Source organism: Callospermophilus lateralis, chromosome 10 (genome assembly GCF_048772815.1).
Source record: "Callospermophilus lateralis isolate mCalLat2 chromosome 10, mCalLat2.hap1, whole genome shotgun sequence".
NCBI lineage: Eukaryota > Metazoa > Chordata > Mammalia > Rodentia > Sciuridae > Callospermophilus > Callospermophilus lateralis.
In genome coordinates this window covers 63,344,876-63,372,561 of record NC_135314.1, presented here as the reverse complement: position 1 = coordinate 63,372,561, position 27,686 = coordinate 63,344,876, and the positions used below count along the sequence as shown (strand labels likewise).

Below are 27,686 nucleotides of genomic sequence, written 5' to 3'. Positions count from 1 at the left end.
TTAAGTTGTAACAGGACATGAGCAATGTGGATACAAGGTTTCCTTACTGGGCAAAGGAATTCTGAAGACATTAAATGATGCACTAAATGACCAAATAATTAAATCTACTTGTACTATCCACCTTCTATTTATTTAACCCTTTCTTTCTTCTATTTATCCACTTCTTTTGACCTCTTCTCTACTTTTCTAAGATCCAAGTCCTTATGTGACTTCCTGCCACACAGCCTGCTTTTCCTTCCTCTGGGTAGCACACTGAAGACAGAACTCTCCCTTCCCTTATCTCTAATCAAATTATTGTATCCTCCATTCCTTCTAGCTCTAGTCAACAATCAGTTGAAAAGGAGTTAAGCAATTTGTATGAGTTGCTAATGGTTCATAATAATTTGATATATCTCTTTTTTAATGAAAAAAAAATGAACTTGATTCAAGTAAGCCTTGTTGGCTCTATGGAAAATGCCATGACTGGTGAGATGATTACAATCAGAAGCATCGCTGGATGCTTTGCTGCACCCTTTTGGTCATAGGAAGAGAAGCTACTTAAGTCATATGGGAATCCCCAGGGCACCATACAGCCTGGAACACAAGACAGCGTGGAACATACAAAATGAACTAGACTGGAATCAGGAAACTCAAGTCTGAGAACCATCAAACTTGACCACCACATGTTTTAGCATTATTCAGTTTCTTCAGCTGAAAAAGAAGGCCCTCAGAATAGAAAAATCTCTATAGTTCCTTCCAGCTCTAATATATCATGGTTCTCTGACTAAAGATCAGTCATATTTAGTGGCCTTGCTGTTTCTTTTAGTGAGGAACTAGTGGCCCTGGAAAAAGATGGCTGTCATTTCACATGGAGTCAACTAACTAACAAGGCGTTGGCTCCTCCAGAGGGAAGTTTTGGGCTCTCCGCTATAGTCTGCATAAACTATTTTTTGAGCTAGCTCTTCTATGCTATGTAGATAATTTCTTAACATTTTGTTATTCCTCATTTATTTAATAGGTGATTTCTGTATATGAAACACAGGGTTGAACAAGCACCCTCTCTATTTCCTAAAAAGTACAGATCATTCTGTTATTCTTATTTCTGTCTCTCTTCTTCACTTCTATGAATAGGCATGTATACTTCTAGAACTATCACAATGTAAGAAAATAGAAAGAATTAGGACTTACTGGAGCCCAGTAAAAAGCATTGTTTTTCTTCAACAAAAAAATATGATGATTTTTATTTGCAAAGTTTACTCATTCCATCTGTACTTGAAAAGTATAAAGGGTATTTTTCAATGTGTATTTGAGGTCATTAATTTGTACTAAAAGAAATAATTTGGTGGGGGAGAAAAGAAGTAGGACTTTTGATAAAGTCATAGGATAAAATTTGTGACTCATGTAAATAGCCTCTGGGAAAGTGAGATCATAGAATATTTTTGTTTAGTTATGTTTCCTTTTTTCTCTGATCTTTTATTTTATTTCATGAATTAGTAATGACAAGTGTCACTTATTGAGTATATATTAAGTTCCATGCACTTCAAATATATTATTGCATGTTGTTACAACAACTCTGCACTATAGATATTATGACCCTCACTTTATGTATGTGAAAAATGAGGCTTATAGAGGTGAGGAAATTTGTCAAAGATCATTCAGATAGTATGCAGAGTTGGGATTTAAATTGTCTGTGTTTGTTTATGCTACATAGCTCCATGACCATTTCTTGGTTCTGCAAATCTAACTTTATTTAAAACATAAATAATCTTGCTTGAAATGCTTTGTTAGCAAGGAAAGAAAGCACCCTTTATACTCTTTCTTCACATTCCTTCACTGCATTAGATATAATACAATGAAAACAGGAGATGGTTAACATTTTTTTTTCAAGTAGAACTAGGTTTCTTTTTGTGTGTATTTGCATTGAAATGAATAATTAAATTTGGGGCTCTCAATCAAAGTTAAAGAATGAGTTATTTGCTATCTGAGTATTTGTTATTAATTGATCAGACATGGATAAGGCATATTATTACAACTATATTTGTGAGGTATGATTTACATTGTTCTACTGCATATTGCTCTGTGCTGGTTTTCATTTTCTTGCACTTTGGACTTTTTGTTTTGTTTTTATGAATTTAGTCACAGTTGGTTGTGTTTTGAACTTTGTAAAAATGTAATACTAAGGAAATTAAAAAAAGAAAAAGAAAATATTTTCAAAATGATGTAAAAATCAAATCTACCCCTCACTAATTTGATTTGTAGGAAATAGAGAACAAAGTATTGCAAGCAGAATGCTTTTAAATACGTCCTAATTACTTCAATGTGCAAATGCATTGACTAAATCGAAACATGCATTTAACACTTTGCACTTCAATTGTGCTTATTCATCTATGTTCTATAGATAGCAAGTCCATAAAAAACAGGAGACAGACTTCACTATAGCCAGGCTTTCTACAGTTATAGGGGGAAACGATTATTCTAAAGTTCAAGCTTTCCTCTCAAGTCAGCACACTTTTGGACTAATGCAGATCATTAGTCCAAATAATACAAAATAAGTGATAATTGGCTGTAGCTACTCAGGTTTTCTCAGTTGACCCTGTCTTCCCTTTTCTTCTCCTCTGTTTTCAATGGGTTAGGTGAAGGGGTGGGGCAGCAATGCTTCCCATAGCAAAGCCACATAGCCTTGAGCAGGGTGAATTCTGGGGAAGGAGGGTATGGGTTTAGAGATGATTCATGATCAAGTTCCCCCGATGCCAAAGCTTGGTCTGATGTATATCAGTGTATTACCCCTGAGAAAATCGACTGAATTATTATCTCTCCATGTGGGACTCAGAGGGCTCCATCTTAAACAAGCTTCCCAAGTAGTTCTTGTTACTGAAGACTGAAAAACACTGGTTTATGCACTGAGTCTGTACCAAGTGAGAGCCTTGGTGATATACCTGTTTGCTCTGTGCTAGTCATCAAGATGTGTGCACAAGTACAACCATCTGTCCTGGAAGTTATTAAATCTAGTAATAATAGCCCTATGGCTTAGCCAGGTATGTTGCTTTTGGATGTGCACTATCTCAGCCAATCCCCACAGCAAAGTGTACCAGGTAAGGATCATTACTATTCTCATCTGAAAGATGAGATTGAGATTCAAAGAGATTGAGTAACTTGTCATGGGTGTGACACCAATAACTAAAAGAGTTCTTAAGAATTACACTACTTTAACTCTCAGTCTTGCAGAAAAATAAGTTCTTGAGAGATATTTACTCCCATAGCTTCATATCATTCTAAAGGCACTTACCTAAATGCTAGTAAGGCTGGTTATAATACACAGAGAGAGGCATTTATCTCCAAGTAACTTTTTTCTTTTTTTATTATTTTATAGATACTAAAGTCAACTAAACTAAACTGCTTATTCTTCATCAGTACCTTCAATAATCACTCACTTTGTCAGAACCAAGGTAATAAGATACATAGTCTCTGTCTTCATGAGATTTACAGTTCTGAAAAAGAGATGAGCTTGTGTAAAAATGGTTCTGAATTAATTTTCACAGTCAGTGGAGGCATGAAGAAGGGGGACTGGTTCATTCTCCTAGCAGAAAGGAAAGAAGGTGAAGTCTGGAAACTTTTACTCTAGCACTTTGCCACTGGCTAGTGAAAGGAATTTGGATTTTAAAGATTATATTTTTACTTATACAGATTTTTAGAAAAAAAGCAGACTACAGTTATTGTTTATTGTGAACAATTAAAGTTTATGTGGTTCATTCTCACCAAGTGGGTTTCTTTTGTCCAAATTTTTGGATACAGAGCCAGGTAAGTTATTGTTTATTCATTTTTACATAGAAAAGCAACAGGCTGAGAGTCTATTTTTGAGAATGGTACTTAATAAATTTATCGGTAGTACCCAATTCTACCCAATATAAGTGATTCTAAGCAACATATTGACTGTGTTTCTTGCTTAATTTTCATCTTTTTCAATTACTAAAAATGCTATTAAGATTAAAAATTCTTGGGCTGGGGATGTGGCTCAAGCGGTAGCGTGCTCGCCTGGCATGCGTGCGGCCCGGGTTCGATCCTCGGCACCACATACAAACAAAGATGTTGTGTCCGCCAAAAACTAAAAAATAAATATTAAAAATTCTCTCTGTCTATCTCTCTCTCTCACCTCTCTTTTTAAAATATATTTCTTTAAAAAAAAGATTAAAAATTCTTTATCATCGGAGAAATTAAAAATTTAAAGACAATTGGAAACATGGAATTATCTAGAAAGATTACTTCCTGTGTGAGAAGACAAGATGATCTCATATACGTGCAAATATGGTTTGAGCACATTAATGGCAGAAGTGATAAGATGAAGTTCTAAGGAAAATGAGGTTTTGGAATGTCAGAGTGGAAGCTGGTCAGTATGGTGCTGGTACAAAGATCCAAGGAAGAAAATGAGAGACTAAAAAATAAGTAGGCTATGAAAACAAAATCATACAGTTTAGGTTGGGGAAACTGCAAATCTATATATCCTTTTATTTTAGAAGCTGAATAAATTGGAATTTGACATGTATTCTTTTCTCAAATTGAATTATTATCAAATTTGGGATTCATTATTTAGATTATTTGCTGTTTGCTGAAAATTTTCTCACCATTAGGATATTTTTAGAACATCTAAAAGTCCAACCAAAGAAGAAATAAAATATCCATTCCACCATTAGAAATAACTGCTGTTCATATTTTAATGTATTCCCTTTCATCATAATCAAATACTTTCATTTCTGTAACTTGAGACCATGTTATGTATACAAGTTTGTTTCTTTTTAACCAGGTATTTTACTTACATTATTTCATAAGCATTTCCTAGTAAAAAATTCCTTAAAATATGTTTAAGAACTATCCAATTTATGTATAAATGATGTGTAATGATATATGGATGGACAATAATTTGCTTAATAATACCTCTGATTTTGGATATTTAAAATTATTTTTCTCTTTTAAATGACATTGTGATGAACCTTTTTGTACATAAATCTTTGTTTGACATCCTTTTTCTATAGATAGGATGGCTAGAAGTGAAATTATTGGGTCAGAAAATGCATTTTTTAAAGACAAGTTCTCGATAATATAATGCTGGATTAATTTGCAGAATTTTGTGTCAATACATACCTCCCACTATTATATGAGTGCCAGTTTTACTGCACACTTACCAGCATTGAAATTTTTTTAAATGAATTATGTCTTTGAGTGCTAGTGAGTTATAGTACTTTTTCATGTTTGTTAGACATTTTTATTCTTTCATAATTAAAAAATTCTATTTGAGCTAATACGTATCACAGTTTCTTTGAACCTTCTGATTCTACTTCATCTCTGATTGTAACACTATGTACTGAACTTTCCTTACCTTACCGTGAACCATGGTATCAGGTCAGCCTGGTTTGTATTTCGGATTTCTTCCATTGTGATCCATTCTACATAAAGGTGCCTAATAATGCTTTTGAAAGTAATGCTCTTATCATGTCTATTCTAATATCAGTTATTCATTTTTTGGCAAAATTCAATCTCCTTGTTCAGGGAAACATTCATCCCATTCTTTGGTATGTCCTTATGAGTCTTGTGGAATAACTTAGGTTATTGCTATACTGGCCCTATAATCAGTTATGTTTTTATATGTGGGCATTTCTATATACAGACATACAGACACAATGCAGAATAATGAAACACAAATAATGGAAGGGGGTTTACAAAGCATGAATACCAACTCTACATTTATTAAAGAAAAAAACTGGTCTAAAGAGTTCAATATATTACCCATGGGTACAGAGCTGGTTAAATGACGGAACTAGGACTAGAAACCAAGTTTCCTGATTCTCAGTTGAATGGTTTTCCAGTAGAGAATAATAAAAATCATTTTTATAATTTAAAGAATAGAAACAGCTAGAAAGACAGTTTAATTTCAATCTGTTGTTATGTATAAAAGATCATTAAAATCATACCACATAGAGGCTTGAGTGTTCTTATAATACAAATAATATGTACTTCTTATAAATCAATCAATCAAATATGTCATTTAAATTTCCATAAAATCTGCACATCAGCAAAAGACCCAGTTTATATTTTGCTTTCCCCCCAGTCTATACTGTTGTATTTTATCTATTTTTGCTACAATAAAAGCACAATATTTTTATTTTAGCATGTTATAGATCATCACTATGTTTCTTGATATCAATGAAAAACTCCATTTTCAAAAAACAAACAAACAAACAAACAAAAAAAAACCCCCAAAAAACTCACATAAAGAATTTCCTTGGACTATAGTTGAGGATTTAAGAACTACACTTAAAAATAAAACAAGAATTACTTCAAATGACTCTATTTAAATAGTAAGCAACATGAGCTATTTCAGAAGAATATGGGCTAATAGCCATTTAATGATACAATTATTACTATTTAATCAGGACTTCATATTCAAAAATCTCATAGCATTTGCCAAATGAAAACTTAACAGTAGGCACTAATTTGGAAATGGAACTCACCAAATATTTTTATTATATGTGGGGGTGGGGTAGGTGCTGGAGGAGCAAATGTAGAAATAGGTATGCATGAAATTAAATTGAATGGAAGGTCCTTGATTACAGAGGACTGGCTCACAAAGCATGTGTTTGACTGATGAAAGAATTGACAGAGTATTTATTAAATTTTATGGTGGTTCAACAGTTTACAAAATACAAGTTTTAAATAAAATGGTAGGTTGTCTAGTAAAGACTAAAGAGATTGTAGCTATATTCTCATTCTCTGTGTACATGGGTGTCTACATGAAACATGTCCATTCATTTGAAGTTCAATAAATATTAAGCATCTACTTTTTATTGGAAACTCTCTACTATCACAAATAAGTGACCTATCATTTTGTGATCATCCTCTCTATTGCTAAATAAATAAAATTTAATAATATATACCTGACATGATGTATTAGAACAAAAAATGAGAAGTTGCGTGATAGGAGGGGATGAATGAAGAAACACCATTTTAAATTTCTCATTTAATACAGTATACAATTTATTTAATGCTGAAAAATAAAAACATAGGCCTTAAGTAATTTTAAAGAAAAATAACAGTAATCATTACTAGAAGAATAAATTATGCTTTAAAACTTCCAGATCGCTAGACTGATAGCAAACAAAAAAATAATTACGGTCATATACTAAAAGCAAAAGATGAGAGAGCAAAGGAGAGTTGGAAGAGAGAGAAAAAGAAAAGACCACTGAAGCATCGAGGCACAGAAAAATATAAAATAAAATTTTTGAGGTAGAAGTAGATATAGTTTTTAACAAAATAGTAATAATTTAGTAATTATTTCATTTAATTTATCTACTAAATTCAATATAAATTAGACACACACATGCATACACATACACAGAATTTCATCATAGACTAGCAGTGAAAGGGAACTAATTTTCATAGTAGGGAAAACAGAACTGAAATGTTATTCCTGCCATTTTCTAGTTTCACCTTTTTCTTTCTTTGTTTTTTTTTTTTTTTTTTTTATTATTGGTTGTTCAAAACATTACAAAGCTCACCTGCTATAGAAATTGAGAAGTGGAAAGTTAGAGATACATCTTAGGATCAAATGTTCTTAAAGAAATGAAGATGAGAGTTGCTGCTATTAAGATTTGGATTGGGCCTAGGAATTCAACAATCCAAATACAAGCAACTGTAAATCACTAGAAAGGGATGTGTGAATAAAGAAAAGGGGAAAAGGAAATAAGAGACAAAACAAAAATGTCTTATGATCAATAGTAACTATAAGATATTTTTTTTCTTTTTCTTTTTTCTTTTTTTTTTTTTTGGTACTAAGGATTGAACCCAGGACACTTGACCACTCAACCACTGAGCCACAACCCCAGCCCCATTTTTAATATTTTATTTAGAGACAGGGTCTCACTGAGTTGCTTAGCACCTCACTGAGTTGCTGAGGCTGTCTTTGAAAACATGATCCTCCTGCCTCAGCCTCCTAAGCTGCTGGAATTATAGGCATTTGCCAGCACATCACTACACCACTTCATAAAAAAAAAAAAGTTCTAAAATATAGCAAGAAATCTAATGTTAAGAAAACCAACAAAATCAGTAAGTAGAGCATTTACTCCTGATGAATTTGATTTTAAGAAATTAACTTGAGTATGTTTGAGATGCTAAGAGATAAAATAATCATACCTATAAAATGTTATTATGAGACAAAAAAATGTAATAAAATAAAAATAGGCAATTAAGACAAATCAATCAGAAAATTTCAAAGGATGTTCCTTGACATTAAAGGTGCAATAATGGGGTAACCTAAAGTAGTTTCAAGAAGAGAAGTGAGTTGAAAAGTAGTTTAAAGAAATCTTTTTAGAAAAAAATCACAGAAGGTAAACTAGATTTTTAGAAAATGAAATAGCTGTTGAGATATGGTAAACTGATTAGGAAACATCCATATATATTTTATCAGAATTCCAAAAGAAGAAAATGGAGGTAAAGACAAAGAAACAATCAGGCAAAAGACAACAGCTTAGAATTTTGCAGAATTGGAGTGCTGTCATTCACAAGTACATCCTGAATACATGACTGGTAATCCTAAATAAATTTACAACCAGTCACATTTAAGAGAAACTACAAGACAAAGTCTTAAGAGCTTCCAGAGGAAAAAGCAGATTACATATAAATAGATAAGAATAGATTGATAGTAGATTTATCTAAGGTAAGAGTTGACAGAGTAAGGGTTACAGATAAAATTGAATATCATCTTCAAAATTCTGAACAACAATATTCATATAAATTGTTATTAAAGATAAAATACAAAATAAAAGTTTTAGACATCCAAAAAGATAGTATTACCCAGGATCCTCACTAAAAAAAGGGTAATTTAACAATAAAAATAACTGAACCCTGAAAGGATTCAAGAGTAACTGGGCACAGTAATACCTAAGTTATGTAACTATATAATCAAGCATTGATTTCAGAAATCAATGATAACCACTTTTTTATATGATTAAAAACAAATAGATAAAACTAAAGCTCCAATAATTACATGGACAACATTGATGTTTAATAGGCAGATAAAACACCTAAGCATCTTATTTATATTAAGAGTGTCCAAAATATTAAAAAGTACATTTTATTTTTATTAGAAATATACATAATTAAAATACATATAAATATTTTATAACGAGCATTACAGAAACAACTAAGCCACCTAAACATTTCAAGACCAACAGTAAAATATAGATACTAGATAAAATCATAAAAGGAATTTCAAAAGATTTTTTTCTCCAATTAAAACCACATAAAACACATTTTCTCATTGCGATGCTGTACTTTTTCCCCACCTTTTGGTATTATGGACTGAAACCAAGTTTGCTTTGCCATTGAGCTATGTCCCCAGCCTCTTATCTTTTACTTTAAAACAGGGTCTCACTAAGTTGCCCAGGCTGACTTGAACTTTGGATCTGGTGCTTTGCCTCAGCCTCCCGAATAGCTGGGATTTTAAATATGAGCCACACTGCCCAGCTTCATTACAATGCATTTAAATTTAGAATCAATAATAAAAATTGAGCAAATATGTTTAGAAAGCAGAAAATACACTTCCAAGTAACTCAAACATTAAAAACAATGGTCATTATAATGGTCAATAAAAACTATTTAAAATATAACAAAACTACACATAAAAATACAATATACAACCAATGAGAAACTTTTAAAAGCTACTAAAACTTATTGAAATAAATGGGTAATAATTCAACTCAAGAATCTAGAAAAATAAAAATGATCTAAAATTGTTATAGAAGAATATATGCTGATAAAAGCAAAAAGTAATGCCATAGAATACAAAGAAGAAAATAGTGTGAATAAGCAAAATCAAAACCAGTTTTTGAAAAAAGTAAATGAAATATAAAAATATCTATCAATTAGTTAAAGAAGGGAGAAGTTTCAGATAAATAATATTAGGGATAATATTTTTACTACTTTAATCTCTAATTATGAAGCCCCTCTTATTGCTAGGTAATCCCTGTAGTGTAAAAATGGCTTCAGAATTATAAAAAACTGATATGTTACTCAATTTATTTTAAAATGCTAGTACCACCACAACACCAAAATTCTTCAATAATAATTTTTAAAAATGAAAATTAAGAGATAATCATCAATGCAAATATACTATGTAAAATGTTAAAAAATTAATTTTTTTCAGTGAAAAATTCTTCCAAGAATATAGGAATGTTAATATAAATTTTCTTAATATAGGAAATATATGAATGTACACAATATTAGCATACTAATGGAAAATATTTTATATTATTGATGTAAAAATGTATTTGATAAAATTTAATTATTATTGCTAATTAAAAATTTCTAGCAAGGTATAAATGGATTATGGGTACTTCCTTCACCATAGTAATTTTGATTTCTGTCTCACAATGTGGAGGAAAAGTGCCAAACAAACGTTACAGTTCCAAAATAGTTCCATTAAACTAAGAAACAGAATAGATAGTTCTAATCTTACTACTTTTATTTAACACGATGTAAAGGTTTAATAATGTAATATGACAGGAAAAATAAATTGAATATTTATGAATTGGAATTTAAGAGAAAAGTTGTCATTATTTGTTAATGATATACATGTTCATGTAGGAAACTTACAAGAATTACCAGAAGAAATAAGATTGCTGAATATATACCAATAATAACCATAATTAATAATCAGTGAAATGGAAAACTGATTCTGTACATAATAGCACAAACTTCTAAGTTATATAGGACAACACTTAACAAAATAGGTTGAACACCTTTATGGTGAAAATTACAAAACTTATTAGATAACATGAAGGAAGATGTGAATAAGTACAGGGATGTAGTCAATGGGCAGAAAGAGACATTACAAAAATATCAATTTTCCTCTCAAATTTTTCTCTAAAATTAATGTAATTACAAATAAAATTCAGCAGGGCTTTTGACAAACTTGACTGACTCTGAATTCATATCAAATAGCAAACTGCCAAGAGGAGCTAAGAGAATTTTAAAAAGGAACAAGGTAGAGATATCTTCCTTAACAATGCAAGAATATTGTAAAATAATGGTAACCACAGCACTATGGTATTATTATAGGGATAGAAAAACAGTACAATGGATGAAATAAAGTTCCTAAATATAAAGTGCAAAACTTAAAAACTGTTAGAAGAAAATATTGGAAGTTTGCTTTATGACCTTGGCATATGGAAAGATTTCTTAAATGACATAAAAGTACAAACCATAAAGGAAAATATTAATAACCATTAAAATTAGAAGTTTTTAAAACATTAATGTTATTAAAGATACATTTAAAATACAAACTACAAATTTTGGGAAAAGATATTTGTCCTCTCTAAGACCCAAAGGAAAAAGAATCTGGAATACTATAACAACAACTGATGCCAAAACAAAACAAAGCAAAAATCTTCAAAATAGTGACAGCAAAACTAATAACTCAATAGAAAAATAAGCAAGAGACATGAATAGGCAGCACATAAGAGGAAATCCCAATGGCTTATAAATGGATAAAAAGACACTAATCCCTATTACAACGACAAAAATTTTTATATCTGACCATTTCAGATGGGAAATCTCTCAGATTGCTAATGAGAATATAAATTGGTACTATCCTATCACTTTGAAGAGAATGTTTTAATACCTAGTAAAGTTCAAAAAATGCATATTTCTTAATTTTTAGCAATCCCACCTTGCTGTATATATATGCATACAAATATTAATTTGTTTATCAACAGAAAACATTGAAAATAGTGTCCAACAATGAGAGAATCAATAAATTAATTTTAATAATATAAGTATAGCATGTAACTTACATAAAACTAACTCATGATAATAGAGATCAGAATAGTTTTGCTTGTTTTTAACTTTTTGTTAAAGCTTTGGAGAATATCAAGTAGAAGAGAGCACAAGGACTCTTCCTAGGTATTATAAATGTTCTATATCTTGGGTTTGGTATTGTCACAGAGGCATTATCTTAAACTCATCAGTCTATACATTTAGTTTGTCACACTGTAAGTAACTTAGGATGGAATAATAAAGGATAGAAACAGATTCAGAAACAAATATTCCAATAATTAAAATTTTTTGAACCTGGGTTCTGGATCCTTATATTTCATATGATTCTTTATACTTTTATGTGTTTGAAATATTTTGTGTTAAAAAAATATATATTTTTAAAGACAAGGACTGCATTCTTCCTTCCTAGAATTAGGTAAGGAAAGCAGTAGTGTCATCTTTTCTCTACTGTCACTAACAATAGATCCCAAGTAATAAGTACTTCACAGCAAGTATATTTACAAAGTAAATCAAAAGCAAAAGTTTCAATTCATTTCTTAGCATTGTATAGAATTTTAGGCTTTCTTAAACAAGTGACCAGAAGCGTATGTTATTGATATAGACAGATGCTACCACTACACAAAGATCATCTATTTAAGTTTTTCAATTGATGATATCGGAGATGCATTGCCAAGGTCTTTTCTGATATAAATCAACAGGTGAATTGGCATTAATATTTCTGTTTGCTCATGGGTTTCACCTCTGGTTTCTGAGAAGAAAAAGAGACTATACCTTTTCAATGCTGCATTTCAAGTTGACCATATGGAAAGCAAGGTTTTATTCCAGCCAATTCTCTATCTCTCACAATGTGGAGGAAAAGTGCCAGCCACTGCTACTCTTGCCACAGTACAGATGTTTGGAAAATGCAAAAAACAGAGAAATGAAACAAAAAGAAAACCCTCAAAAATAAGTTTTGCATAAATTAAAAATAGAGTATATAATTATCATAGCTGTGATAAGGTAAATGCGTATTTTATTTTCTTCTGGTGTTAAACAAAAAGAACCTAAACAAACAAACAAAAACATTGATGTTTTGACTTAATCAGTGTTTTGTTGAAACTAACAATTACAAGGACCAATTCAAACATAGCTAAAAGGGGGGGAAATAAACACAGATTTCTGCTAATCTGATAATTTTTTTTATCTCCAAAAATGTTAGAATATGACCTACTTAAATGAATACCTATTAAAAGAACAGACCTATTTAAAAATGTTTTCGTGTACAAGATGGTAACAGAATAAATGTTTCATTGAAGTCTTTTAAAAGAAAAAAAATAATTGAAATAATAAAGATTCCTTACACTACTCAGATAAAATACAACTAAGAGGGCTGGGGATGTGGCTCAAGTGGTAGCGCGCTCGTCTGGCATGCGTGCGGCCCGGGTTCGATCCTCAGCACCACATACAGACAAAGATGTTGTGTCCGCCAAACACTAAAAAATAAATAAAAAAAATTTTCTCTCTCTCTCCCAATCTCTCACTCTCTCTCTAAAAAAAAAAAAAAAAAAAAAAAAAATACAACTAAGAAAAAAAAAAAAATCTTCAGTCTGTTCAAATGTACATTCCTTAGCTTAGCCGGTACCAAGTCCTAGTTACTGTAACAGCAACTGCCCTATTAGACTTAAGCACACCAATGCAAATTACTGAAATTAGACTTTGTTTAAAAGAAAGGTTTAAAAATGTAATGTAATCTCTGAGGGGTGTTGCATGAATTGAAAGTCAGCCCTTGGTTTTAGTCCTTGCTTTGCCACAAGCCTATTGTATATGTTGGTTCATTTTATTAACTATCTTTGGATCTTAGTATCCAGATTTCTCAAGTCAGAGTGTGATATGAAGTCAGTTTGCTCAAAACGCTTTTATGCCCGAAATTTCTATGAATCCAATGAATTTACTTTAGTATAAGAGGTGTTTTCCTTCTTTTCTTACTTTCTTAAAATAAATACATAATCAAATAAGTAAATAAATATTAAAAGCACAAGCATACACACTAATTAGCTCTCTCCTGAATAGGAAGAGAAAACACCCCCCCCCATTATCTATTTCCTAATGTGTATTTAAAAAGAGAGTTCCCATAAAAAAGACTTTTGTTTTTTTTCTGAATCAAAAACAGCATATCATTTCTTTGCCATTTAAGTTCTATTAAGAAAGAAAACACAAAATCATTATGGAAATCCTATTAGGAACTTTAAAAAGAAAGAAAAAGTCAGTAAAACTCTATTTAAAATTCAAATTGCTCATTCACATATTTTCTTTTAAGAAACCTTCAATTGCTGCCTCAAACTATCCTCACTTCCTTTTCCAGAGACAATGTCCTTAACTGTATCAAGAACTGGGCCCTCTTCTCACACCCTTTCCACCTGTCCTTTGAGGTAGTTGTTCCATAAAGCGGAGGTATAGATTACAGCATGAGATATTTGGGATGGGAATACAGCATTCATCTGGGAGACAGTATTGTGGTCAGTTTGCCAAGTCTAAAAGAAAATTAAAGCCTACACCACTTTGGCAAGAAATTTGGCTCTCATGGCTGAACAATGATAATCATTTTTACACAAGACTTTTAAAAATGAAAGCATCTGTGGCACTAGCCACAACTTAAGTCAGAGAATGAAAGTTTTTCATTTTAATATTTAAAATAGACCAGACAGCATCAGTGTACCCTGAACAGACCTGAAGGGTCTAAAAAGAATACAAGGCACCTGACACCCTGGTGAATAAGAGAAGCTCAGTATTATGAAAAGCCACAGTCTTAGGGCAAATGCTCCATTGTTCCAAGTGCTGATATCCTATGGCACCAACAAAAGCAGAATGCTTAGCAGGGTGGGCCATAGGCAAGCTCCTATTACAGGCTCCAGCCAGGTTCTGTAGGCTGATAAGGCTGGGACCCACTGAATGTGGGTCCCCCAGGGGAGGAGGACTCTTCAGACAAGAGTCAACAGTTACACAGTGTGTGAGCACTCCCTGCTGGCAGCTGAGGTTGGGATGAACTAGTGAGGTCTTAGGGAGGGCTGCCTGAGGTCTCTGTGAGGGCGCTACCTACTTGCCTTTCAGGAGATAAGGGCATGTCTCTGATTAGATTAAGATGTTCTAGATACTATGCCAAATGAGAAGTGGGGTAGGGGAGGCCACCAATAAGGAGGAACAGCAAGAACTGGCAAAAACAATGTATATAGTGGGAATATACAATTTTCATTTAAGTGTCCCAGCCATTAACATTTGATAAAGCATACCCAGGTGTGTGTATGTGCATGCACTTCTGTGGGGGTATGGAGTAGAAAGAAAACAAAAGAAAATGAACTTTCGTGTAGTTGATTTTACCCCTCCAAGAGCAATCCTTAGGATAGTCCAAAGTATTCAAAACATCTATATTTTACTAGGAAATCCCATTCATAACTCTGATGGAATTGCCTAGTATGCCCACTATACCACCACACCTATGACCAGATATGTGGTCTTTGTTGACCTGCACAAGCCTGGGCCAACAATGCTGGTATCTTCCCAGTGCTTTGCTCTGTTAAGGTTCTTCTTTATAATAAAATGAAGGTCAAAATGGCAGCCTGCTAAAAGCAGCAGTATTTCAACTGCAGGAATAACTTGCTTGTCATCAACTTGTTAATGCAATAGTCAAACATTTCTTTGACATGTACAGTATCAGCTAACTTCAGCAGATAAAGGGTCTAGAACAGGAAGATGCTGCAGATGCTTTAGCTTGGAGGAAGGCTTAACAGAGCCAAAACGTCAGCAGGGCCTGTTTGTTCCATACTTTCCGTCGGGCTCTGTGAAAGAAATGTTAGATTACTGCAATGACAAGTTTGTGACAAGCAAGTCATTTGTGCAACTGGTGCGCTCCTGTTTTTATCTGTTTACCATTCAGACTTGTGAATGCCATTTCAAGCACTCATAGGATTTCTGGCTCCCATTAAGGGGAAATGGTTCCTCCATGTTTAGAATTTTCTGCCTCAAAAAGAATTACTAAGCAATTATTTATTCTTGTGGTCACAGTGTCACACAACAGCACTCTTGAGTTGTTTTGTTGGATTCTGAATCATGAAATGGAGTCCTGAACATTGGATGACTTGGAGCATCAGAAATTTCTCATCTAGTTTACTGGAACAACTACAAAGCAAGCTTGTGAGAGTCAATAAAATTGTGGCCAGCTTGAAATACCTTGCTCTTTTGCTCTGGTATCATATATCAAGGCCATATGCTTCAAGGCACATAAACTAACTTGCAACAAGTAGATCCTGAGAGCTAAGGCCTGGCTAGGTTGCAGACACTGACCTGTGATCTAACATATGATAGTTTTGGTGACAGGATGGCTTTGGCTGTTGAACAAGGAATTACAGATTTCTCCCTGTGTTATAAGGGTAATATTAGCGGGTCAATACAAATCCAGAAAGCATCTTAGCTGTGTAATAAAAATGAATATATAATATAAGAATAACACTTAGGATCATCCTCTCTAGGATGACTTTGTAAAATGAAGGGAAAGGAGACCTGGCAGGTTTGGAATCAAGAATTCAAGATTCTTGGGCTGGCATTTTAGCTCAGTGATAGAGCACTTGCCTCACACATATAAGGCCCTGGGTTTGATCCTCAGCACCACGTAAACTAAATAAATAAAAATAAAGATATTGTGTCCATCTGCAAACTAAAAAAAATAAATTAATTAAAAAAAAAGAATTTAAGATTCTTCATGTTAGGCCATCCAGTTACTTTTGCTAAGTCATTTTAACCTCCTATGAGGCTAGAAAACAATAATACAATCCTTGTTCCCTGTTCACTTGACATGCATAGTCTCAGGGTTAGTGTCATAAAGGATAAAGAATATCTTTAGAACTTAAGAAACGTGCTCTTCAAATGTCATGTATTCCTTTTTTGGATTTAAAATTTTTGTCTATTGTTGGTATTGAATTTGTAAATTGTCGGAAGCCATTCTCACACGTGACTGGGTGACTCCCGGTTAGGGTCTGAGGCGCTCTGGCTGTGTCGGAGCTTTCCCGGCCCTCTCCTGTTGAGAGAACCTGTCCGTGTGGGGGTGTAACTGACCACTGACCCCGGAGGCCCAATCACTGACCCTGACCTTGGAGTGCGGGCCCCCCCTTCAACCTTCATTGGATAGAATTATCCCCTGAATTTCTTGCTCCCCAATAAAAGGCTACTCCCTGGCGTGCTCACTCTCTCTCTCTCCTGCTAGCCCTGAGTAATCCTTGCTGCCCTGCCGGGGGGTTAGTGGAGGGAACCAGAGAGGGGAGCCGTCTCGGACCTGGTCATAGAAAAAGGTAACTAAGTCTGTGTGTTTATTTCGATCTCACTAGCTAACTTTTATGCCAAAAACCTCATTAATGAAACCATTGCGCTGGCCGCATGGTAGAGTAAATAATTCTAGGTATAACAAAGAACATAGGAGCCAAGAGTTTTTGAAGCAGGGGCAGTATTATTTGGGGAAGCAGGTCAAACTGCAACCCGAATGTGAAGAAACAGACAAAAAGCAGCAATGTAAGATGAGGCAGAGCTTTGAATGGATGATTAGAGAACATTACAGCAAAAACTAATAGTCCTTATTGAATAAAATTTTTATTGTTAATAATCCTTTGCCAGATACCACATGTGCTGCACAATCTACATGTGTAATTCAATCTTTTTACAACAGCTTTATGGTATATGCATTCTCATTTTTTTTTTCAAATGTGGGAACTAAAACTTAGGGATTTAAATACTTAACTATAAATATGTGAGTTGCATAGATTCAAAACTAGTTTTCCCTCACTCCAAAGCCCATATACTCTTAACCACTAAAGAACTAGAGTGATTTTTACTGCCTTCAGAAGCTTTTCTCTTGGATTTAAATGGAAAATATTTTAATTTGTAATTGTAGAAATCAAAGAATTGGATATAAAAAGGCCAGCAAGAAGAATCTGTCTCTATGGGTGTTGCCCTCCTTCTTAGGCCTCTAGAAAAGCTGAGCTTCAAGATGTCAGGCCTGATCCATTCCTCTCTAATGCACTGGGGAAGGGGTAAAGTGACTCTAACCTGATCACAAATCTCTGTGCAGGGTGTTGGGGGCATTGCCTGTGTCCACAACAACTCCTTCCTCCCTCTTCATGTGTATAGCATTAGTTTACCCTTCTCTTAATTCCCATGTTACCAAGAGCCTCCTTTTGTCACTTGTCTGCTATTCTTTTTAGGTGGTGGTGGTGGTGGTGAGGTAGACATCTTTCTTACCATGACAAGGACCCCTGAAACAGTCTAAACTTCAAACTTTGCACAGAATATATCCTTTGTTCAGTTTTCTTCATTTCTCTTTAATGATAGCTTTGCCATCAGTCCCATTTGTACAACTCAGAGTTATGCAAATCAAACTGGTAGGAAAGACTTTGCAGCTATCCCATCTTAAAATGAACATGTGCCCAAGTGGTGAAAACCTCTAAGTGAGGCATGTCTCCTGAATATTATGTGTCTAGAGGCTGTTTACCTTGTATGAGTGGCAAATTATGAGCTCAGTGAGATCTGCTTTATGTTCCCTGGATGCTTTTTAATATGTGTTCAGAATATATAACAAGAGATTTTAGCTCAAGCAGTTTTTTTTTTTTTCCAATGGCATTTCTTCATTTTTAACTTTTGGAGTCTCTATCCCAAATACAGAATTTTTAAAAGCTACTTAAAAATACCTGATGCATGTAGAATCATAAACTCACACGGTAATGACATGGCAAAGGACATTACATAACCAGTGGTCTGAGTCATGATCTGGTGCCCAAGTCTGCTCCATTCAGCATCTGCTCAACATTACCAAGGACATGGGATTCCATGTCACAGGTAGTTCCATCACACTGTCAGACACTTCTCTTTGAACCTTAATTTGTCTCCCTGGCCCCTTACTGCTTCTAGTTCTTTCTCACCCTACTTTTCAGTCTTGAGCACCTCAGGGAATTAATAGCTTAATTGTTCATTTAATGACAACCTTTGTTCATACCACATATCAAAAACTGGGTATAGATGTCCTGTCTTCTCCCACTCCCCTTACCCAATCTGTGCCAAATTCTGACTCTACATCTCTCTAAGAAAAAGGAAAGCCAGTCAGTCTTCCCCTTTTCTCCCTTCTATTTGGATAGAGGGAATATAAATGGCAAAGCATTCTTAATATTTTTGATTTTTGTCCCATTCTGCAGAAAATCTTCTCTGACAACCACAGGCAGATTTTTAATTGATATGGCTATTTATAGGCCATATAATTTATTGTTCAAACAGGGACATTTTTGAAGTTTGCAAGGGTCTTATGATGATTTTACCAGGACTATGAGGCTTAAGCCAGAAACGTTCTAGGCAAACCGACACAACATCTTGCACAGATCTCTATCTATAACCAGTCACTTTGTATGGTAATTATCTGTTTCCCCATCAGTTTCTCCCCCTAATCAGTGAGCACTCTAGCAACAGAAATGCATGTCCTTCAATTCCTGGAAAAGAAGTTAGCAGGTAGAAACAGTTTAGTATAAATAAATATTTGAATTTAGGCTTTTTCCATATTTACAATCTGTAGGTCTCTCTCCTTATTTCATAGCAAATACCACCAACACAATTGGCTTCATGGTTTCAGAGATAAATAAAAAATATTTAATGCCATAGGAAGGGAATGGTTTGAGTATAATGGTAATCGGTTTGATTCCAAATATTGACAACAAAAAAACAATGAAACATGATGAATTTTCCACTAAAAGTCTACTGCACATTTTTTTTTAAAAAAAATCTTAAACAAGTTCTAATCCTTTCTTCATAATTTTTTTCAGAAACTGCAACTACAATTTCATGTTTGTAGAAATCAATTATTGTGGGAAACGATGATAATGGTGTTATTCTCCACTAAAATGTTGGTGGCATTTCTATTACCCTCACTGTGGTCAAGTACATTTAAAAGTCCTGGTGACTTTGGGCAATTTTTTTGCTTTTTAATAAAGTGGCTTTAGGGAAGACGGGGAAGAAAACAAAAACACTACTGAAAAATGTCATTTTTTCCCCCTCTCCTGCCACATTTTAGGCCATTCCAGAAAGATATGAGTCTATCTTCTTTAAACTAAAGAATTTCATAGAAGACAATCCCACCACTCTCCTTTTGGTGTTTAGAAGCCCAAGAACCCACCTCACTGTCAAATTTAAAGTTTTTTCTGTTGCAGTGTAAGCACATTTTATTACTATGGAGCTTCTATGAAGAAGAGAAAAAGTCCCATTCTTTCTTTCCATAATTTGCTTGAAAGTTGGGAGTAGCTCACTACTTTAAGCCTCTTTTTTTTTTCCTAAGATAAAAACAAAAACAAACAGAAAACCCTCAATGTCTTTGATTCTTTCTTAAAGAACAGCATGATTGTGTCTAATCTATGTCCAGATGAAATAGGAGAGATGTCTATATTCTGTATGTTTCTTATACATTCCACTTTTGCAACTGTTATTAAATTTTAGTTTTACATATCATACTCTTGATTAACCTTGGGCCCTACATCTAGATGCTAACTTGCCCTCAGAGCTAGACACACTTTATTTTCAATTCATCAGTGACATTGACTAAGCCATCATGGGCAATGGAAAGTACAAGACTTGCAAGAAGATTCAAAGGAAACAAAAATACATACCTACTCTTGGAGTGTCTTAAATTTGTTGAAAAAGGACAATCTCATATAAAAGAAGCAAAATAGGCAAGCATGTGTGATGTTAGTTTCTCAGCTATTAGCACATATAAATCAATATAGCTATATGAATTTTTCTACATAAATGATAGTAAAGTAGATGAGTTGCCACTTTTGAGGTTTTCTTCCCCCTGAAATTAAACTAACAATAACTCTTATTTAACAACGTTCTGTACATGCCCCCATCTCTGTTTTTACTGAGTATTCATTTCAAATAATAGTCCTCCCTCATTATTGCTATTTGAACACTGTGCATAAGAGCACTGCACTTTGGAAATGTACATTCCCTATGGTCAACATTTAAAATTGTGATATACAGCCCTTTAGGCATTATTTTATCCTGTTGTTAATGTGATTTTGTGTCACTCTTCCCTCTCTGCTCCTTAAAATATAATTTCAAATTAAAATTAATTTTGTTTTGTAATTTTGAAATGCCACACCAACGATTTAAAATACATTGGGTTTGGTAATGTTGGACAACATGTATATAGATCATCAGGGTAGCAAATGTCAGAATCCAGGATTGACTCTAGTGGTATACCACTTCTGTATTTCTCCATATTGATTCTGATCCACTGCTAGTCATTTCTTGAGAATTCTGAAGTGCTTGGCATAAAATAAGGAAGTAGGGATCTTTTAATATATTTTTTCAATTGAGGGAAAATTAAATTAAAACTCTGCTAGTGGTGTGGAGAGAGCTCACAACTCTAGCTTTGCCTCAGTTCAGTTGAGCTCTTGTTGGGCTAAGAGAAAAAAAAGGTATTAGCAGGGCATCATGCCCTGGTATTGTCAAAGGACTGGCAAGTCAGTTTTACCAGGGCTATCCTAGGATACTTCATAGAATGGGAGCTATATTTCCGTGTCTTTAACTTGCAAGAGAGGTTTTAAAATGGTTACATTTGGGTGTACTTTCTCAAATAGTGAAGTTCCATTCGACAAAGAAGAGAAAATCAAGGTAATGTGAACCACAAACTAGTGAGCTAAACTTGAGCATGACAGCAACCCTTCCTGGGTACTTAGCCATATGGCACCTTTGAGGCATGAGTTTTGATTTCTATGCTAACTTATTTTTAAATTGCATTGAATGTGAACACAACAGTGCTGTTAATAAGCAGCTTATTTATTAATTTATAGAGCATTTTCCTCTAAAGACATTATTTATTCCAATCTACATTTTTTGTCTAAACTTTCTTCTATTTTTGTCCAGTGTAGTGTATTTTCTATAGATTTTCTATAAAAATCCATAGTATACATTTTCTATCAGGTTTATTGGTTCTTATCTTCCCAGTCTATTTTATTCACAGTTTTATAACTCTAAGAGACTTACATATCTAACTCAACCATCATTTTTCTAGTAACTGGATCTATGACTGGTTAAGCAGATGGCTTCCAGGCTATTATTACATCATCAGAAACTGAAAAGTATAGATTTTACACTTATTGGGGGGAAAAGGGATTTTATTGTAGTGAAGTATATAGCTGTTTTGAAGGTCATTTCTTCACAAAGAACAAAGGCAATGGTCCCTATTTTAAGATATGTGCATCAAAAATTTAGTTTCAACCTTTTTACAAAGTAAATCTTAGAAGTTATTGTTGGTTCAGTGGATCCAAGAAAGAGGCATTAAGAGTTACAGGATATTCTTTTAGATATCTGGAAACCTAGGTTATTTGGTATAAACATGACCTGATGTCTTAGATAAAACTGGTTTCTCAAAATTAATAAACACTTAGCCACACTAATGACGAGAAAGAAAACACAAATTACTAAAATTTGTAATGGAAAGAAAATACCACAAGGGACATTATTAAAATACAGAAGATAATTAGAAACTATTTTGAAAATTTATACTCCAATAAAATAGAAAATCTTGAAGATGTAGACAAATTTCTAGAGACACATAATCTACTGAATCAGGAGGACCTACACAGTTTAAACGGATCAATTTCAAGCAATAAAATAGAAGATGCTATCAAAAGCTTACCTAACAAAGCCCAGAACTAGATGGATTCTCAGCTGAGTTCTACAAGACCTTCAAAGAAGAATTAACACCATTGTGTATATATATCACAGTTTCTTTATCCATTCATCTATTGAAGGGCACATAGGTTGGTTCTACAGTTTAGCTACTGTGAATTGAGCTGCTATAAACCTTGATGTGGCTGCGCCACTATAGTATGCTGATTTTAAGTCCTTTGTATATAGACCAAGAAGTGAAATAACTGGGTCAAATGGTGGATCCATTCCAAGTTTTCTAAGGAATCTCCACAAAGCTTTCCAGAGTGGTTGTACCAATTTGCAGTGCACCAGCAATGTATAAGTGTACCTTTTCCCCCACATCCTCGTCAACACTTATAATTGCTTGTATTCTTGATAATTACTATTCTGACTGGAGTAAGATGAAATCTTAGAGTAGTTTTAATTTGCATTCTCTAATTACTGGAGATTGGAACCAACCTAGATGCTCTTCAATAGATGAATGAATAAAGAAACTGTGGGGGCTGAGGTAGAGCACTCGCTTAGCACGTGTGAAGCCCTGGGTTCAATCCTCAGCACCACATAAAAAAATAAAGATTTGTGTTCACCTACAACTAAAAAAAAAAAAAAAAAAAAGAAAAGAAAAAGGAAAAGAAACTGTGATATATATGTATAATGGAATATTACTCAGCATTAAAAGAGAATAAAACTATGGCATTTGCAGATAAATGGATGAAGTTGGAAAATATCATGCTAAGCAAAGTAAGCCAATCCCAAAAAACCAAAGGCTGAATATTCTCTCTGATAAGTGGATGCTGATCCATAATGGGGGGAGGGGGCATGGGAAGAATGGTAGAAATTTGGATTGGGCAAAGGGGAGATAGGGGACATGGGGTAGGAAAGATAGTGGAATGAGAAGGACATTATTACCCTAGGTATATGTATGATTGGACAAATGGTGCCACTCTACATCATGTACAATCAGAGAAAGGAAAAGTTGTGTTCCATTTGTCTACAATGAAACGAGATGCATTCTGCCATCATGTATAACTAATTAGAACAAATAATAAGTAAATAAATAAAAGAAATTATAAATGTTTCAATAGGTAGGTATGTTTGTCCTGATTTAAACATTACAGAATGGAGATATATATATACACACACACACACACACATCACATGGGCATCTCATAAATATTTATAATCTTTTTATATATCAGCTAAAAATAAATTTAATACAAATACAAATTTCAAAAAAAAACAACAGATTAGGCAATGATGCACACCATTCTGAAAGTTTACAAATACACATCACTTGGCTATTAAAATATCATGTAATAAACAAATTAGTATAATTTGAAAAAAATAATTAACACCAATACTCCTCAAATTATTCCATGCAACAGAAACTGAGGGAACCCTTTCAAACTCATTCTGAGACTAGTATCACCCTGATACCCAAACCAGACAAAGACACATCAAGGAAAGAAAACTTCTTTTTTCCTTTCTTTAAAGTTCATATACTTGATGTATTATCATACTGCCCTAACATTGGTCTCTCTATAGAGCTTGAAGGCCAATACACTGTTGTTATCTAGCGCAGTTCATGGGAAAGTTGATAAAATAATACCTTAAGGATTCAATTTATAAATGTGCCATTTCAATGAAATATTCGAAGAACAACTGAGAAATGTCTGAAAATAGTAAATAGTTTTGTTTCAGAGAACAACTTTATTTTTCTTACTAACTAATATTTCTTCTTCATGCATATAAATCATTATTACACTAATCTGAAACTTGAGCTAAGGATACATCACCTGGAAAGTCCCAGTGGCTTAAGAAAAATATAAAATATGTTAAACCATAAAATACAAATAACAATTTTGGCCCAAATATCATAGCCTAAGGAAGAATAAAAACAAAACAAGCAACAAATAAAAACCATCTAGAATATAATTTTAAAATGTTTTCCTCAAACCTGTTTTACTATATGCATACTATCTTCCCTAACCTCCCATATGTATAATTGCTGAAAGTCTTATTATGTTTCCTATTTTGTCTTTTATTAGTTTGCAAATTGGAAAGGCAAAAGTGGTTCTCTCCATTTTGATTATTAAAAATGCGACTTAAAAAATATGCTGCCAATAATCCATCACCTATGTACTATAAAACCTACCAAATACAGATTGTATAATGTCATTTACTTCAGTTTTTGTAAGAGTACTTTAAAAAAACTCTTATTTTTGTATATAGTTTGAAAAATGACATATAAACGAGGCAATCAGAAAGGTGGAGACACATGTAAGATGCCTATAAACTGTCTACCAGGTGTTGCCACTTGTGAAAGGATCTGACATGCTAATATCCACTCATTGGGACCTGTTACTGAGGCACAGAGAGCATGATGGCTGGCAAGCCCTGCATTTAAGTGCAGTTATCAAGGCCCCCAAATATTGACAGAGTGCCAGATTCTCTGAAACTATTGATGTACACAGCCGGCCAGAGCTCCAGACACCTCTCAGACAGAGTCTTTAAATGTCACAGATAAATGAATTTTCATGAAACTGTAAGAGAAAGATTGAGAGAGTGTGGGGGGAGAGGGAGGGAGGAAGGGAGGAAGAGAATGAAAGAATGAGAATGGAGAAAAAACACAGAATGAGAGATAGGAAAAGAGAGAAGGCAATCACTTCCATAATCCTGATTGGGAAGGGCCTGGCATCTCGCACCTAAAACTCAGTCAGAGATCCTTACTAAGGAGGTGAGAGCTAGCCTTCATAAGGCCTTGTTACCTATGTACTCAAGTACTGTTAATCAGTTCACTGTGTTGTATTAAAAAAAAATTAAGGTAGATACATAATACAGAATAGCTTCAACAGACTTTCTGAACAAAATATGGTTCAAATATAAATATTGCCTAACTCAGTCTGAAAACAAATTCAAAATAAAATAAAGTAAGGGAGCCACAGACACAAATAAACATGAAGAAAGTCTCCTAAGCAGTTCTCCAAGTATATTCAAGGTTAAAAGCCAAAGAGACATGACATCTATTTCTTGCCAAGGCACAGATGTGTCCTCTGACATTTTCTTTCCAGCCCCCCTGAAAGTAGTGACATCTAGTGGGTTTATCACAAGATACTCAGGAATGCCTTCCTCCTTCATTTTTTTGCCAGCATTTCTACAGAAAACACCTGCCAGGCAAATATGTAAGAGGTAAATCAGTTACTTGACACATGATTATATTAGATGTGAGCCATGGTTATAACTAGAACAACCAGGTAGTCCTTAGAAATCACTTGTAACTCAATATATTTTAAATGTAAATGATACTTTTTTTTTTTTTTACTTTGAAAGTCTTCCATCTGCTGAGAGCACCTTGTCTTGACCTTGATACACTCTGTCATTAAAAGCAATCATGCTTTCAAGGTTCAAACATGGCTTACTTGTGCATTGACTTTTCTGTATTAAGAGCTATATAATCTCAACATTTTATATACAGTAATCATGTCAATGCCCACAAACAAAATTATTCCTTAGATTTTAAAGTGTATGGGTAAATAAAAAAAAATCTGCAGCAAAATGGTTTCACAAAGCCCTAATTGATTTTTTATTAGAATTATAATAAGCCTTGGTATAAATTATTTTTCTGCATCTGGCCCTCTGTGTCTTGGGTACTTAGGACATTAACAGGTACTTCAAGAAAAAAGTTCCTAGATCACACATTCAATAGAGCTTTTGTTTTTGCATCAACTTTTCAGAGGATCCTTTCCTTTTTTATGTTAGGAGATAAAATGAAAGGATTTAGATTTCCTGCCATGGGAAAAAATAATTATTTTCCCTTTTCTTAAAGGCTTTTATTTTGAAGACAAAATCAGTTTTAACTCAAATGGAAATTGCAGTAAAATCTCAGACACTGTAATCAGTAACTGCATTAAAACTCTCAAGAAGTATGCCAACTTCCATGTGAGGCCACAATTCAGCCAGGATCACAAAGAGACATTATCCACTTTGCCTGTGGCCATACTGCCATTTTATACGGCAAAGTTTTTATACTGTAAAATTAAGGTTCAAGGCAATCTTCTCTAATATGTTACACACACATATGTATACATCCATATGCACACATATAGTGACTTTTCTCCTGTGAACATATAATAAACAGAAAGGTTTTGAGTTACTTTAGATTAAGGTCTAGCAAACACTTTAAAAAGGCTGTTAGAATTCATCTATTCCTCCCATGCTCTCCCTCCCTACCCCACTATAAGTCAGCCTCCTTATATCAGAGAAAACATTTGGCATTTGATTTTTTGGGATTGGCTAACTTCACTTAGCATTATCTTCTCCAATGCCATCCATTTACCTGCAAATGCCATGATTTTATTCACTTTTATTGCCGAGTATATGTGTATATGCTGCATTTTTTTTAACCATTCATCCACTGAAGGACATCTAGGCTGGCTTCACAGTTCAGCTACTGTGAATTGTGCTGCTATAAACATTGATGTGGCTATGTCCCTGTAGTATGCTGTTTTTAAGTCCTTTGGGTATAGACTGCGGAGAGGGATAGCTGGGTCAAATGGTGGTTCCATTCCCAATTTTCCAAGGAATCTCCATACTGCTTTCCATATTGACTGCACCAATTTGCAGGCCTACCAGCAGTGTGTGAGTGTGCCTTTTTCTCCACATCCTTGCCAACACTTATTGTTGTTTGTATTCATAATAGCTGCCATTCTGACTGGAGTGAGATAGTATCTTAGAGTAGTTTTGATTTTTATTTCTCTAATTGCTAGAGATGATGAACATTTTTTCATATATTTGTTGATTATATATCCTCTTCTGAGAAGTGTGTGTTCAGGTCCTTGGCCCATTTATTGATGGGATTATTATTATTATTTTTTTTGGTGTTTAGCTTTTTGAGTTATTTATATACCCTAGAGATTAGTGTTGTATCTGATGTGTGAGGAATAAAAATTTGCTCCCAAGATGTAGGCTCTCTATTCACCTCACAGATTGTTTCTTTTGCTGAGAAGAAACTTTTTAGTTTGAGTCCATCCTATTTATTGATTCTTTGTTTTAATTCTTGTGCTATAGTAGTCCCATTAAGGAAGTTGGGGCCTAATCCCACATGATGGAGATTAGGGCCTACTTTTTCTTCTATTAGACACAGGGTCTCCGATTTTATTCCTAAGTTCTTG

General features: G+C 33.8%; 1 protein-coding gene across 12 annotated transcripts in view; it reads right to left on the bottom strand.

Moving 5' to 3' along the window:
* The window catches only part of Zbtb20 (zinc finger and BTB domain containing 20), an 815,137-nt gene that overhangs the window by 243,074 nt on the left and 544,377 nt on the right, over window positions 1–27,686 (bottom strand). For 2 of the 12 annotated variants that reach the window (XM_076869018.2, XM_076869024.2), the window contains exon 6: window positions 12,574–12,673. The exons of 9 other annotated variants lie outside the window; for them this stretch is intronic. The gene's annotated coding sequence lies outside the window, so the exon portion shown is untranslated. Of the gene's footprint in view, window positions 1–12,573; window positions 12,679–27,686 lie in introns of all 12 variants that reach the window. One more of the 12 variants, XM_076869023.2, reaches the window with a different exon arrangement.